We start from the raw sequence: 15,818 nt of genomic DNA, 5'->3' as shown, positions 1-15,818 counted from the left end.
GTGACAAACCTCTCTGAACTGGACTAGCGGGCCTCTCAGCAACAAATCACTCTGAAATGCATTGGCGTGCCACTCAGTAACAAAACGCTCTGAAATGGACTAGCGAGCCTCTCAGTAACAAACCGGTATGAAATTGACTAGTGAGACACTCAGTAACAAACCGCACTGAAATGGACTAGCGAGTCATTCAGTAACAAACTGCTCTGAAATGGACTAGCGAGTCACTCAGTAACAATCTGCTCTAAAATGAACTGGCGAGTCACTCAGTATCAAACCGCTCTGAAATGGACTAGCGCGTCACTCAGTAAAAAACCGTTCTGAAATGGACTGGCGTGTCACTCAGTTTCGAAATGCTCTGAAATGGACCAGAGCGACACTCTGTAACAAACCGCTCTGAAATGGTAAAGCTGGTCTCTCAGTAAAAAACTGCTCTGAAATGGAGTAGCGAGTCAATCAGTAACAAACTTCTCTGAAATGAACCAGCGAGCCACTCAGTAACAAACCGCCCTGAAGTGAACTAGCGAAACACTAAGTAACAAACTGCTCTGAAATGGATTGGCGAGTCATTAAGTAACAAACCGCTCTGAAATGGAGCAACGAGACATTCAGTAACAAACCGCTCTAAAATGGACTAGCGAGTCACTCAGTAACAAACAGCTCTGAAATGCTCTCGCTATTCACTCAGTAACAAACCTCTCTGAAATGGAGTAGCGAGCCACTCAGTAACAAACTGCTCTGAAATGGACGAGCGAGTCCCTCAGTAAAAAATCGGTATTAAATGGACCAGCGAGTCACTCAGTAACAAACTGCTCTAAAATGGAACAGCGAGTCACTCAGTAACAAACCGCTATGAAATGGACCAGTGAATCACTCAGTAACAAAGCTCTCTGAACTGGACTAGCCAGCCACTCAGTAACAAACCGCTCTGAACTGGACTATCGATCCACTCAGTAACAAACCGGTATGAAATGGACAAGTGAGACAATCAGTAACAAACCGCTCTGATATGGATTAGCGAGTCACTCAGTAACAATCCGCTCTGAAATGAACAAGCTTGTCACTGAGTAAAAATCCCTTCTGAAATGGACTGGCGAGTCACTGAGTAACAAACCGCTCTGAACTGGACTATCGAGCCACTCAGTAACAAACCGGTATGAAACGGACTAGCGAGCCACTCAGTAACAAACCGCTCTGAAATGGACTAGCGAGCCACTCAGTCACAAACCGCTCTGAAATGGTCTAGCTAGGCTCTGCGTAAATAACCTGCTCTGAAATGGACTAGCGAGTCAATCAGTAACAAACCTCTCTGAAAGAACTAGCGAGCCATTCAGTTAAAACCGCTCTGAAATGGGCCTTGGAGTCACTCGGTCACAAACCGCCCTGAAATGGTCTAGCTATTCTCTCAGAAACAAACCGCACTGAAATGGACGAGCCAGTCACTCAGTAACTATCCGCTCTCAAATGGCCTAGCGACTCACTGTGTAACAAACCGCTCTGAAATGGACTAGCGAGTCACTGTAACAAACTGCTCTGAAATAGACTAGCGAGTCACTCAGTAACAAACCACACTGAAATATACTAGCGAGACTCTAACTAACAAAGCTCCGTGAATTGGACTCGCGAGCCATTCAAATTGACAAGCGAGTCACTCAGTAACAAACTGCTCTCAAATGGACTGGCGAGTCACTCAGTAACAAAGCGCTCGGAAATGGTGTAGCGGGTCACTCAGTAACAACACGCTCTGAAATGGTCTAGCAAGTCACTCAGTAACAAACCGGGATGAAATTGACCAGCGAGACACAGTGTAACAAACCGCTCTGAAATGAACCAGCGAGTCACTCAGTTACAAACAGCTAGGAAATGGTCTCGCTTGCCACTCAGTAACAAACCGCTCTGAAATGGACTAGTGAATCACTTAGTGACAAACCTCTCTGAACTGGACTAGCGGGCCTCTCAGTAACAAATCACTCTGAAACGCATTGGCGTTTCACTCAGTAACAAAACGCTCTGAAATGGACTAGCGAGCCTCTCAGTAACAAAACGGTTTGAAATTGACCAGTGAGACACTCAGTAACAAACCGCTCTGAAATGGACTAGCGAGTCATTCAGTAACAAACTGCTCTGAAATGGACTAGCGAGTCACTCAGTAACAATCTGCTCTAAAATGAACTGGCGAGTCACTCAGTAAAAAATTGCTCCTAAATGGATTGCGAGCAACTCAGTAACAAACCGCTCTGAAATGGACTAGCGAGTCACTCAGTAAAAAATCGTTCTGAAATGGACTGGCGTGTCACTCAGTTTCGAAATGCTCTGAAATGGACCAGAGAGGCACTCAGTAACAAACCGGTATGAAATGGACCAGCGACACACTCAGTAACAAGCTGCTCTGAAATGGACGAGCGAGTGACTCAGTAAAAATACGCTCTGAAATGGACTGGCGAGTCATTCAATGTCAAAATGCTCTGAAATGGACAAGAGAGAGACACTCAGTAACAAACCATTCTGAAATGGACCAGGGTGTCACTCAGTAACAAACCGCTCTTAAATGGAAAAGCTAGACTCAGTAAAAAACCGCTCTGAAATGGACTAGCGAGTCAATCAGTAAGAAACTTCTCAGAAATGAACCAGCGAGCCAGCTCTGAAATGAACTAGCGAAACAGTCAGTAACATACTGCTCTGAAATGGATTGGCGAGTCATTGAGTAACAAACCGCTCTGAAATGGAGCAACGAGACTAGCTCTAAAATGGACTAGCGAGTCACTCAGTAACAAACAGCTCTGAAATTTTCTCGCTATTCACTCAGTAACAAACCTCTCTGTATTTTGCTAGCGAGCCACTCAGTAACAAACCACTCTGAAATGGACTAGCGAATCACTCAGTTACAAACCTCTCTGAACTGGACCAGCGAGCCACTCAGTGACAAACCGCTCTGAAATGGAGTAGCGAGTCACTCAGTAACAAACTGCTCTGAAATGGACGAGCGAGTCACTCAGTAAAAAACCGCTCTGTAATGGACTAACGAGCTATTCAGTAAAAAACCGGTATTAAATTGACCATCGAATCACTCAGTTACAAACCACACTGAAATAGACTAGCGAGTCACTAAGTAACAAAGCGCTCTGAAATGTACTCGCGAGCCATTCAGTAAAAAATCGGTATTAAATGGACCAGCGAGTCACTCAGTAACAAACTGCTCTAAAATGGAACAGTGAGTCACTCAGTAACAAACCGCTATGAAATGGACTAGTGAATCACTCAGTAACAAAGCTCTCTGAACTAGACTAGCCAGCCACTCAGTAACAAACCGCTCTGAACTGGACTATCGAGCCACTCAGTAACAAACCGGTATGAAATGGGCAAGTGAGACAATCAGTAACAAACCGCTCTGAAATGGACTAGTGAATCACTTAGTGACAAACCTCTCTGAACTGGACTAGCGGGCCTCTCAGTAACAAATCACTCTGAAATGCATTGGCGTTTCACTCAGTAACAAAACGCTCTGAAATGGACTAGCGAGCCTCTCAGTAACAAACCGGTTTGAAATTGACCAGTGAGACACTCAGTAACAAACCGCTCTGAAATGGACTAGCGAGTCATTCAGTAATAAACTGCTCTGAAATGGACTAGCGAGTCACTCAGTAACAATCTGCTCTAAAATGAACTGGCGAGTCACTCAGTAAAAAATTGCTCCTAAATGGATTGCGAGTAACTCAGTATCAAACCGCTCTGAAATGGACTAGCGAGTCACTCAGTAAAAAATCGTTCTGAAATGGATTGGCGTGTCACTCAGTTTCGAAATGCTCTGAAATGGACCAGAGAGACACTCAGTAACAAACAGTTCTGAAATGGACCAGGTAGTCCCTCTGTAACAAACCGCTCTGAAATGGTAAAGCTGGTCTCTCAGTAAAAAACTGCTCTGAAATGGACTAGCGAGTCAATCAGTAACAAACTTCTCTGAAATGATCCAGCGAGCCAGTCAGTAACAAACCGCCCTGAAGTGAACTAGCGAAACACTAAGTAACAAACTGCTCTGAAATAGATTGGCGAGTCATTAAGTAACAAGCCGCTCTGAAATGGAGCAACGAGTCACTCAGTAACAAACAGCTCTGAAATGCTCTCGCTATTCACTCAGTAACAAACCTCTCTGTATTTTACTAGCGAGCCACTCAGTAACAAACCACTCTGAAATGGACTAGCGAATCACTCAGTTACAAGCCTCTCTGAACTGGACCAGCGAGCCACTCAGTAACAAACCGCTCTGAAATGGAGTAGCGAGTCACTCAGTAACAAACTGCTCTGAAATGGATGAGCGAGTCCCTCAGTAAAAAATCGCTCTGTAATGGTCTAGCGAGCTATTCAGGAAAAACCGGTATTAAATTGACCATCGAATCACTCAGCTACAAACCACACTGAAATAGACTAGCGAGTCACTAAGCAACAAAGCGCTCTGAAATGGACTCGCGAGCCATTCAGTAAAAAAATCGGTATTAAATGGACCAGCGAGTCACTCAGTAACAAATTGCTCTAAAATGGAACAGCGAGTCACTCAGTAACAAACCGCTATGAAATGGATTAGTGAATCACTCAGTAACAAAGCTTTCTGAACTGGACTAGCCAGCCACTCAGTAACAAACCGCTCTGAACTGGACTATCGAGCCACTCAGTAACAAACCGGTATGAAATGGACAAGTGAGACAATCAGTAACAAACCGCTCTGATATGGACTAGCGAGTCACTCAGTAACAATCCGCTCTGAAATGAACAAGCTTGTCACTGAGTAAAAATCCCTTCTGAAATGGACTGGCGAGTCACTAAGTAACAAACTGCTCTGAACTGGACTATCGAGCCACTCAGTAACAAACCGGTATGAAACGGACTAGCGAGCCACTCAGTAACAAACCGCTCTGAAATGGACTAGCGAGTCACTCAGTAATAAACAGCTAAGAAATGGTCTCACTTGTCACTCAGTAACAAACCGCTCTGAAATGGACTAGCGAGTCACTCAGTGACAAAACTCTCTGAACTGAACAAGCGTGCTTCTCAGTAACAAACCGGTATGAAATTGTCCAGCGAGACATTCAGTAACAAACCGCTCTGAATTGGACTAGTGAGTCACTCAGTAACAATCCGCTCTGAAATGGACTAGCGAGTCAATCAGTAACAAACCAAACTGAAATAGACTAGCGATACACTAAGTAACACATTTCTTGGAAATGGACTCGCGAGCCATTCAGTAACAAACCTCTCTCAAATTGACAAGCGAGTCACTCAGTAACAAACTGCTCTGAAAGAGATTGGCGAGTCACTCAGTAACAACCGGCTCTGAAATGCTCTAACTAGTCACTCAGCAAGAAACCGATCTGAAATGGATTGGCGAGTCATTCAGTAACAAACCGCTCTGAAATGGACTAGCGAGCCACTCAGTAACAAACCGGGATGAAATTGACCAGCGAGAATCTGAGTAACAAACCGCTCTGAAATGGACTCACTGAGTAACAAACAGCTAGGAAATGGTCTCGCTTGTCACTCAGTAAAAAACCGCTCTGAAATGGCCTGGCGACTCAATCAGTGTCAAAATGCTCTGAAATGGACCAGAGCGATACTCAGTAACAAACCGTTCTGAAATGGACCAGAGAGTCACTCAGTAACAATCCGCTCTCAAATGGTCTAGCTGGTCTCTCAGTAACAAACCGCTCTGAAATGCACCAGCGACACACTCAGTAACAAACCGATCTGAAATGGACTAGCTAGTCATTCAGTAACAAACTGCTCTGAAATGGACTAGAAAGTCACTCAGTAACAATCTGCTCTAAAATGAACTGGCGAGTCACTCAGTAAAAAATTGCCCTGAAATGGGCTAGCGAGTCACTCAGTAACAAACCGCTCTGAAATGGAGTAGCGAGTCACTCAGTAAGAAACCTATCTGAAATGGACTAGCGAGTCACTGAGTAACAATCCGCCCTAAAATGGACTACCGAATCACTCAGCAACAAACCGCTCAGAAATGGACTAGCGAGTCACTCAGTAACAACCCGCATTAAATTGACCAGCGAGACACTCGGTAACAAACCGCAATGAGGTGAAGTAACAATCAGGCAGTAATAAACCGCTGTGAAATGAACCATGGAGTCACTCAGTCACAAACTGCTCTGAAATGGTCTAGCTAGGCTCTGCGTAAATAATCTGCTCTGAAATGGACGAGCGAGTCAATCAGTAACAAACCTCACTGAAAGAACTAGCGAGCCACTCAGTTACAAACCGCTCTGAAATGGACCATGGAGTCACTCAGTCACAAACCGCCCTGAAATGGTCTAGCTATTCTCTCAGAAACAAACCGATCTGAAATGGACTAGCGAGTCACTCAGTAAGAAACCGCTCTGAAATGGACGAGCCAGTCACAGTAACTATCCGCTCTGAAATGGCCTAGCGAGTCACTGTTTAACAATCCGCTCTGAAATGGACTAGCGAGTCACTGTAACAAACTGCTCTCAAATAGACTAGCGAGTCAATCAGTAACAAACCACACTGAAATATACTAGCGAGAGTCTAAGTAACAAACCTCTGTGAATTGGACTCGCGAGCCATTCAGTAACAAACCTCCCTCAAATTGACAAGCGAGTCACTCAGTAACAAACTGCTCTCAAATGGACTGGCGAGTCATTCAGTAACAAAGCGCTCTGAAATGGTGTAGCGGGTCACTCAGTAACAACACGCTCTGAAATGGTTTAGCTAGTCACTCAGTAACAAATCGCTCTGAAGTGGATTGGCGTGTCACTCAGTAACAAACCGCTCTGAAATGGACTACCGAGCCACTCAGTAACAAACCGGGATGAAATTGACCAGCGAGACACAGAGTAACAAACCGCTCTGAAATGGACCAGCGAGTCACTCAGTAACAAACAGCTAGGAAATGGTCTCGCTTGCCACTCAGTAACAATCCGCTCTGAAATGGACTAGTGAATCACTTAGTGACAAACCTCTCTGAACTGGACTAGCGGGCCTCTCAGCAACAAATCACTCTGAAATGCATTGGCGTGCCACTCAGTAACAAAACGCTCTGAAATGGACTAGCGAGCCTCTCAGTAACAAACCGGTATGAAATTGACTAGTGAGACACTCAGTAACAAACCGCACTGAAATGGACTAGCGAGTCATTCAGTAACAAACTGCTCTGAAATGGACTAGCGAGTCACTCAGTAACAATCTGCTCTAAAATGAACTGGCGAGTCACTCAGTATCAAACCGCTCTGAAATGGACTAGCGCGTCACTCAGTAAAAAACCGTTCTGAAATGGACTGGCGTGTCACTCAGTTTCGAAATGCTCTGAAATGGACCAGAGCGACACTCTGTAACAAACCGCTCTGAAATGGTAAAGCTGGTCTCTCAGTAAAAAACTGCTCTGAAATGGAGTAGCGAGTCAATCAGTAACAAACTTCTCTGAAATGAACCAGCGAGCCACTCAGTAACAAACCGCCCTGAAGTGAACTAGCGAAACACTAAGTAACAAACTGCTCTGAAATGGATTGGCGAGTCATTAAGTAACAAACCGCTCTGAAATGGAGCAACGAGACATTCAGTAACAAACCGCTCTAAAATGGACTAGCGAGTCACTCAGTAACAAACAGCTCTGAAATGCTCTCGCTATTCACTCAGTAACAAACCTCTCTGAAATGGAGTAGCGAGCCACTCAGTAACAAACTGCTCTGAAATGGACGAGCGAGTCCCTCAGTAAAAAATCGGTATTAAATGGACCAGCGAGTCACTCAGTAACAAACTGCTCTAAAATGGAACAGCGAGTCACTCAGTAACAAACCGCTATGAAATGGACCAGTGAATCACTCAGTAACAAAGCTCTCTGAACTGGACTAGCCAGCCACTCAGTAACAAACCGCTCTGAACTGGACTATCGATCCACTCAGTAACAAACCGGTATGAAATGGACAAGTGAGACAATCAGTAACAAACCGCTCTGATATGGATTAGCGAGTCACTCAGTAACAATCCGCTCTGAAATGAACAAGCTTGTCACTGAGTAAAAATCCCTTCTGAAATGGACTGGCGAGTCACTGAGTAACAAACCGCTCTGAACTGGACTATCGAGCCACTCAGTAACAAACCGGTATGAAACGGACTAGCGAGCCACTCAGTAACAAACCGCTCTGAAATGGACTAGCGAGCCACTCAGTCACAAACCGCTCTGAAATGGTCTAGCTAGGCTCTGCGTAAATAACCTGCTCTGAAATGGACTAGCGAGTCAATCAGTAACAAACCTCTCTGAAAGAACTAGCGAGCCATTCAGTTAAAACCGCTCTGAAATGGGCCTTGGATTCACTCGGTCACAAACCGCCCTGAAATGGTCTAGCTATTCTCTCAGAAACAAACCGCACTGAAATGGACGAGCCAGTCACTCAGTAACTATCCGCTCTCAAATGGCCTAGCGACTCACTGTGTAACAAACCGCTCTGAAATGGACTAGCGAGTCACTGTAACAAACTGCTCTGAAATAGACTAGCGAGTCACTCAGTAACAAACCACACTGAAATATACTAGCGAGACTCTAACTAACAAAGCTCCGTGAATTGGACTCGCGAGCCATTCAAATTGACAAGCGAGTCACTCAGTAACAAACTGCTCTCAAATGGACTGGCGAGTCACTCAGTAACAAAGCGCTCGGAAATGGTGTAGCGGGTCACTCAGTAACAACACGCTCTGAAATGGTCTAGCAAGTCACTCAGTAACAAACCGGGATGAAATTGACCAGCGAGACACAGTGTAACAAACCGCTCTGAAATGAACCAGCGAGTCACTCAGTTACAAACAGCTAGGAAATGGTCTCGCTTGCCACTCAGTAACAAACCGCTCTGAAATGGACTAGTGAATCACTTAGTGACAAACCTCTCTGAACTGGACTAGCGGGCCTCTCAGTAACAAATCACTCTGAAACGCATTGGCGTTTCACTCAGTAACAAAACGCTCTGAAATGGACTAGCGAGCCTCTCAGTAACAAAACGGTTTGAAATTGACCAGTGAGACACTCAGTAACAAACCGCTCTGAAATGGACTAGCGAGTCATTCAGTAACAAACTGCTCTGAAATGGACTAGCGAGTCACTCAGTAACAATCTGCTCTAAAATGAACTGGCGAGTCACTCAGTAAAAAATTGCTCCTAAATGGATTGCGAGCAACTCAGTAACAAACCGCTCTGAAATGGACTAGCGAGTCACTCAGTAAAAAATCGTTCTGAAATGGACTGGCGTGTCACTCAGTTTCGAAATGCTCTGAAATGGACCAGAGAGGCACTCAGTAACAAACCGGTATGAAATGGACCAGCGACACACTCAGTAACAAGCTGCTCTGAAATGGACGAGCGAGTGACTCAGTAAAAATACGCTCTGAAATGGACTGGCGAGTCATTCAATGTCAAAATGCTCTGAAATGGACAAGAGAGAGACACTCAGTAACAAACCATTCTGAAATGGACCAGGGTGTCACTCAGTAACAAACCGCTCTTAAATGGAAAAGCTAGACTCAGTAAAAAACCGCTCTGAAATGGACTAGCGAGTCAATCAGTAAGAAACTTCTCAGAAATGAACCAGCGAGCCAGCTCTGAAATGAACTAGCGAAACAGTCAGTAACATACTGCTCTGAAATGGATTGGCGAGTCATTGAGTAACAAACCGCTCTGAAATGGAGCAACGAGACTAGCTCTAAAATGGACTAGCGAGTCACTCAGTAACAAACAGCTCTGAAATTTTCTCGCTATTCACTCAGTAACAAACCTCTCTGTATTTTGCTAGCGAGCCACTCAGTAACAAACCACTCTGAAATGGACTAGCGAATCACTCAGTTACAAACCTCTCTGAACTGGACCAGCGAGCCACTCAGTGACAAACCGCTCTGAAATGGAGTAGCGAGTCACTCAGTAACAAACTGCTCTGAAATGGACGAGCGAGTCACTCAGTAAAAAACCGCTCTGTAATGGACTAACGAGCTATTCAGTAAAAAACCGGTATTAAATTGACCATCGAATCACTCAGTTACAAACCACACTGAAATAGACTAGCGAGTCACTAAGTAACAAAGCGCTCTGAAATGTACTCGCGAGCCATTCAGTAAAAAATCGGTATTAAATGGACCAGCGAGTCACTCAGTAACAAACTGCTCTAAAATGGAACAGTGAGTCACTCAGTAACAAACCGCTATGAAATGGACTAGTGAATCACTCAGTAACAAAGCTCTCTGAACTAGACTAGCCAGCCACTCAGTAACAAACCGCTCTGAACTGGACTATCGAGCCACTCAGTAACAAACCGGTATGAAATGGGCAAGTGAGACAATCAGTAACAAACCGCTCTGAAATGGACTAGCGAGTCACTCAGTAACAATCTGCTCTGAAATGAACAAGTGTGTCACGGAGTAAAAATCCCTTCTAAAATGGGCTGGCGAGTCACTAAGTAACAAACCGCTCTGAAATGGACTAGCGAATCACTCAGTAAAAAACCGTTCTGAAATGGACTGGCGAGTCACTCAGTGTCAAAATGCTCTGAAATGGACCAGAGAGACACTCAGTAACAAACTATTCTGAAATGGACCAGGGAGTCACTCAGTAACAAACCGCTCTGAAATGGTAAAGCTAGTCTCTCAGTAAAAAACCGCTCTGAAATGGACTTGCGAGTCAATCAGTAAGAAACGTCTCTGAAATGAACCAGCGAGCCACTCAGTAACAAACCGCTCTGAAATTAACTAGCGAAACACTAAGTAACAAACTGCTCTGAAATGGATTGGCGAGTCATTGAGTAACAAACGGCTCTGAAATGGAGCAACGAGACACTCGGTAACAAACCGCTCTAAAATGGACTAGCGAGCCACTCAGTCACAAACCGCTCTGAAATGGTCTAGCTAGGCTCTGCGTAAATAACCTGCTCTGAAATGGACTAGCGAGTCAATCAGTAACAAACCTCTCTGAAAGAACTAGCGAGCCATTCAGTTAAAACCGCTCTGAAATGGGCCATGGAGTCACTCGGTCACAAACCGCCCTGAAATGGTCTAGCTATTCTCTCAGAAACAAACCGCACTGAAATGGACGAGCCAGTCACTCAGTAACTATCCGCTCTCAAATGGCCTAGCGACTCACTGTGTAACAAACCGCTCTGAAATGGACTAGCGAGTCACTGTAACAAACTGCTCTGAAATAGACTAGCGAGTCACTCAGTAACAAACCACACTGAAATATACTAGCGAGACTCTAACTAACAAAGCTCCGTGAATTGGACTCGCGAGCCATTCAAATTGACAAGCGAGTCACTCAGTAACAAACTGCTCTCAAATGGACTGGCGAGTCACTCAGTAACAAAGCGCTCGGAAATGGTGTAGCGGGTCACTCAGTAACAACACGCTCTGAAATGGTCTAGCAAGTCACTCAGTAACAAACCGGGATGAAATTGACCAGCGAGACACAGTGTAACAAACCGCTCTGAAATGAACCAGCGAGTCACTCAGTTACAAACAGCTAGGAAATGGTCTCGCTTGCCACTCAGTAACAAACCGCTCTGAAATGGACTAGTGAATCACTTAGTGACAAACCTCTCTGAACTGGACTAGCGGGCCTCTCAGTAACAAATCACTCTGAAACGCATTGGCGTTTCACTCAGTAACAAAACGCTCTGAAATGGACTAGCGAGCCTCTCAGTAACAAAACGGTTTGAAATTGACCAGTGAGACACTCAGTAACAAACCGCTCTGAAATGGACTAGCGAGTCATTCAGTAACAAACTGCTCTGAAATGGACTAGCGAGTCACTCAGTAACAATCTGCTCTAAAATGAACTGGCGAGTCACTCAGTAAAAAATTGCTCCTAAATGGATTGCGAGCAACTCAGTAACAAACCGCTCTGAAATGGACTAGCGAGTCACTCAGTAAAAAATCGTTCTGAAATGGACTGGCGTGTCACTCAGTTTCGAAATGCTCTGAAATGGACCAGAGAGGCACTCAGTAACAAACCGGTATGAAATGGACCAGCGACACACTCAGTAACAAGCTGCTCTGAAATGGACGAGCGAGTGACTCAGTAAAAATACGCTCTGAAATGGACTGGCGAGTCATTCAATGTCAAAATGCTCTGAAATGGACAAGAGAGAGACACTCAGTAACAAACCATTCTGAAATGGACCAGGGTGTCACTCAGTAACAAACCGCTCTTAAATGGAAAAGCTAGACTCAGTAAAAAACCGCTCTGAAATGGACTAGCGAGTCAATCAGTAAGAAACTTCTCAGAAATGAACCAGCGAGCCAGCTCTGAAATGAACTAGCGAAACAGTCAGTAACATACTGCTCTGAAATGGATTGGCGAGTCATTGAGTAACAAACCGCTCTGAAATGGAGCAACGAGACTAGCTCTAAAATGGACTAGCGAGTCACTCAGTAACAAACAGCTCTGAAATTTTCTCGCTATTCACTCAGTAACAAACCTCTCTGTATTTTGCTAGCGAGCCACTCAGTAACAAACCACTCTGAAATGGACTAGCGAATCACTCAGTTACAAACCTCTCTGAACTGGACCAGCGAGCCACTCAGTGACAAACCGCTCTGAAATGGAGTAGCGAGTCACTCAGTAACAAACTGCTCTGAAATGGACGAGCGAGTCACTCAGTAAAAAACCGCTCTGTAATGGACTAACGAGCTATTCAGTAAAAAACCGGTATTAAATTGACCATCGAATCACTCAGTTACAAACCACACTGAAATAGACTAGCGAGTCACTAAGTAACAAAGCGCTCTGAAATGTACTCGCGAGCCATTCAGTAAAAAATCGGTATTAAATGGACCAGCGAGTCACTCAGTAACAAACTGCTCTAAAATGGAACAGTGAGTCACTCAGTAACAAACCGCTATGAAATGGACTAGTGAATCACTCAGTAACAAAGCTCTCTGAACTAGACTAGCCAGCCACTCAGTAACAAACCGCTCTGAACTGGACTATCGAGCCACTCAGTAACAAACCGGTATGAAATGGGCAAGTGAGACAATCAGTAACAAACCGCTCTGAAATGGACTAGCGAGTCACTCAGTAACAATCTGCTCTGAAATGAACAAGTGTGTCACGGAGTAAAAATCCCTTCTAAAATGGGCTGGCGAGTCACTAAGTAACAAACCGCTCTGAAATGGACTAGCGAATCACTCAGTAAAAAACCGTTCTGAAATGGACTGGCGAGTCACTCAGTGTCAAAATGCTCTGAAATGGACCAGAGAGACACTCAGTAACAAACTATTCTGAAATGGACCAGGGAGTCACTCAGTAACAAACCGCTCTGAAATGGTAAAGCTAGTCTCTCAGTAAAAAACCGCTCTGAAATGGACTTGCGAGTCAATCAGTAAGAAACGTCTCTGAAATGAACCAGCGAGCCACTCAGTAACAAACCGCTCTGAAATTAACTAGCGAAACACTAAGTAACAAACTGCTCTGAAATGGATTGGCGAGTCATTGAGTAACAAACGGCTCTGAAATGGAGCAACGAGACACTCGGTAACAAACCGCTCTAAAATGGACTAGCTAGTCACTCAGTAACAAACAGCTCTGAAATGCTCTCGCTATTCACTCAGTAACAAACCTCTCTGTATTTTACTAGCGAGCCACTCAGTAACAAACTGCTCTGAAATGGACTAACGAGTCATTCAGTAACAATCTGCTCTAAAATGAAGTGCCGAGTCACTCAGTAAAAAACTGCTCTGAAATGGGCTAGCGAGTCACTCAGTAACAAACCGCTCTGAAATGGACTAGTGAGTCACTCAGTAAAAAAACGCTCTGAAATGGACTAGTGAGTCAATCTGTAAGAAACTTCTCTGAAATGAACTAGCGAGCCACTCAGTAACAAACCAATATGAAATGGACCAGCGACACACTGAGTAATACACCGACCTGAAAAGGACTAGCGAGTAACTCAGTAACAAACTACCCTGACATGGACTAGCGAGTCACTCAGTAACAATCTGCTCTAAAATGAACTGGCGAGTCACTCAGTAAAAAATTGCCCTGAAATGGACTAGCGAGTCACTCAGTAACAAACCGCTCTGAAATGGAGTAGCGAGTCACTCAGTAACAAACCGATCTGAAATGGACTACCGAGTCACTGAGTAACAATCCACTGTAAAATGGACTATCGAATCACTCAGCAACAAACCGCTCTGAAATGGACTAGCGAGTCACTCAGTAACAACCCGTATTAAATTGACCAGCGAGAAACTCGGTAACAAACAGCAATGACGTGAAGTAACAATCACTCAGTAATAAACCGCTCTGAAATGAACCGTGGAGTCACTCAGTCGCAAACCGCTCTGAAATGGTCTAGCTAGGCTCTGCGTAAATAAGCTGCTCTGAAATGGACTAGCGAGTCAATCAGTAACAAACCTCTCTGAAAGAACTAGCGAGCCACTCAGTAACAAACCGCTCTGAAATGGACCATGGAGTCACTCAGTCACAAACCGCCCTGAAATTGTCCAGCTATTCTCTCAGAAACAAACCGATCTGAAATGGACTAGCGAGTCACTCAGTAAGAAACCGGTATGAAATTGACCAGTGAGACACTCAGTAACAAGCCGTTCTGAAATGGACCAGGGAGTCTCTCTGTAACAAACCGCTCTGAAATGGTAAAGCTGGTCTCTCAGTAAAAAACTGCTCTGAAATGGACTAGCCAGTCAATCAGTAACAAACTTCTCTGAAATGAGCCAGCGAGCCACTCAGTAACAAACCGCCCTGAAGTCAACTAGCGAAACACTAAGTAACAAACTGCTCTGAAATGGATTGGCGAGTCACTAAGTAACAAACCGCTCTGAAATGGAGCAACGAGACACTCAGTAGCAAACCGCTCTAAAATGGACTAGCGAGTCACTCAGTAACAAACAGCTCTGAAATGCTCTCGCTATTCACTCAGTAACAAACCTCTCTGTATTTTACTAGCGAGCCACTCAGTAACAAACCACTCTGAAATGGACTAGCGAATCACTCAGTTACAAACCTCTCTGAACTGGACCAGCGAGCCACTCAGTAACAAACCGCTCTGAAATGGAGTAGCGAGTCACTCAGTAACAAACTGCTCTGAAATGGACGAGCGAGTCACTCAGTAAAAAATCGCTCTGTAATGGTCTAGCGAGCTATTCAGGAAAAAACCGGTATTAAATTGACCATCGAATCACTCAGCTACAAACCACACTGAAATAGACTAGCGAGTCACTAAGCAACAAAGCGCTCTGAAATGGACTCGCGAGCCATTCAGTAAAAAATCGGTATTAAATGGACCAGCGAGTCACTCAGTAACAAACTGCTCTAAAATGGAACAGCGAGTCACTCAGTAACAAACCGCTATGAAGTGGACTAGTGAATCACTCAGTAACAAAGCTCTCTGAACTGGACTAGCCAGCCACTCAGTAACAAACAGCTCTGAAATGCTCTCGCTATTCACTCAGTAACAAACCTCTCTGTATTTTACTAGCGAGCCACTCAGTAACAAACCGCTCTGATATGGACTAGCGAGTCACTCAGTAACAATCCGCTCTGAAATGAGCAAGCTTGTCACTGAGTAAAAATCCCTTCTGAAATGGACTGGCGAGTCACTAAGTAACAAACCGCTCTGAACTGGACTATCGAGCCACTCAGTAACAAACTGGTATGAAACGGACCAGCGAGCCACTCAGTAACAAACCGCTCTGAAATGGACTAGCGAGCCACTCAGTCACAAACCGCTCTGAAATGGTCTAGCTAGGCTCTGCGTAAATAACCTGCTCTGAAATGGACTAGCGATTCAATCAGTAACAAACATCTCTGA

The sequence above is a fragment of the Somniosus microcephalus genome, chromosome 2, assembly GCF_052327205.1.
Source record: "Somniosus microcephalus isolate GS21.2 chromosome 2, FLI_Smic_1.0, whole genome shotgun sequence".
Classification (NCBI taxonomy): Eukaryota; Metazoa; Chordata; class Chondrichthyes; order Squaliformes; family Somniosidae; genus Somniosus; species Somniosus microcephalus.
The sequence above is the reverse complement of the archived record's forward strand: the minus strand, read 5'-3'. Positions refer to the sequence as shown.